Genomic DNA, 1,527 nt, shown 5'->3' with positions numbered 1-1,527 from the left:
AGTTTTTTTATTGATAAAAAAAATAGTTACGTGAAACAAAAAGAGCCGAGGCTTTTATTTATCCTTTTATTCAACCATTTTTAGTGTTTCCCACCTGATGAGTCACTACCACAGAATCCTCAGTCGCCTGCTTAATATTTAACCGCCAGCTTAATTTCTAGTTGCCAGCTTAATCTCTAGTCGTCGGGGGGCTTGGGTATCTTTTGTCCGATTTTCATTGGTTATTATTTAGGTCGTTGTATAAACGGGTGCTTAGGGAAACGAAGAACCGTTATAAGGACGGAGTTAGAGGATGAGTTGGGTCTTCCGTAAATATGGCTCACCGTATAATAGCTGGAGCTGACACATGGCTAATGCCATCAAAGTTCGAGCCATATGAGCTTAACCAGCGGTAGGATATGTATTATGTGCTTGTTCCGTCGTACATGTGGGTGGAGTAAAAGATATACTACGCAGCCGTTTGATTGTTATAATGAGTTAGGGTTAAGATGGATATTCAAAAAAGCAGAAACTGGTCAGCTGATTCTTGCACTCAAAAACTGCTGGTTAACTTATCGTGATTACCATACGATCCATAGACAAATGGTTATGTACTTTAACAACTTGTCTAGGTTGGAGAATTCGGATCTCGGGGAGATCTCGTTTGGACCTTTTTAGGGAGATCTCGGCATATCGGAATAATCTCGGAGAGATCTCGAACGTTGACTTACGTTGACTTTATAACCTTTTTTTATAAAAATATACATAAAAACATAAATATATGTATATTTTATATACGTTTTTACGAGATTTTACAAAAATATCCGAGAAAATCTTAGAAATTACGAGTTTTACAAGATAAACTTAAAAATTAGCAAAAAAATCCGAGAAATCGTGGCTTTGACTAAGTTTGACCCCGTTGACCAAGAAATCTCGGGAGATGAACATCTCGTCTCGGTTGCCTTCTAAAAACGAGATCACGGGAGAGATCTCGGGGAGATCTCGGGAGATTTACAACACTGCAACTTGTACGTATTGTTATATGTAAACTAATGACATAATTATGTGGTTGGTCCCTGTTTTTTGTGTCATATTGCAAGATTGTTCCTAAGCTTTTTTTACTTGGTTAGTCCACCTGGCATGCACGGCTTGCATGGTTGGTCCCTCTTACTAACAACGGTTAATTTGTTTTATTAAAATTAGTCATGTGCTTGACACACATGAATGTATTTTTATCATTTTTTTATGTGCATCTCACGAACACCCTAGATCCAAATCTAAAACCTCAATTTCTTTTCCTTGTCAACTCAAGAACATGAGAACATCCTAGATTTAATTAAAACCTTTAATTTCTAAAAATAGGAAAAACAAAGTGATCCATAGAACCATCATGTTGTTTCATATATTAAAACAATATGTTCATAGTTATAAACGGTGTATACGAATAAAATTAATTAATTATCGTTATCAGCTTGCTGGAATAGCTCAGTTGGTTAGAGCGTGTGGCTGTTAACCACAAGGTCGGAGGTTCAAGCCCTCCTTCTAGCG

The 1,527-nt window shown here is 36.9% G+C and overlaps 1 non-coding gene across 1 annotated transcript; it reads left to right on the top strand.

Moving 5' to 3' along the window:
- The first annotated feature begins 1,453 nt into the window (after positions 1-1,453).
- On the top strand, positions 1,454-1,527 carry TRNAN-GUU (transfer RNA asparagine (anticodon GUU)). The gene has a single exon. It is a non-coding gene; the product is annotated as a tRNA-Asn (tRNA).

Source organism: Rutidosis leptorrhynchoides, chromosome 8, assembly GCF_046630445.1.
Source record: "Rutidosis leptorrhynchoides isolate AG116_Rl617_1_P2 chromosome 8, CSIRO_AGI_Rlap_v1, whole genome shotgun sequence".
Taxonomy (NCBI): domain Eukaryota; kingdom Viridiplantae; phylum Streptophyta; class Magnoliopsida; order Asterales; family Asteraceae; genus Rutidosis; species Rutidosis leptorrhynchoides.
Note: the sequence above shows the minus strand (reverse complement) of the source record. Positions and strands in the feature narration are given on the sequence as shown.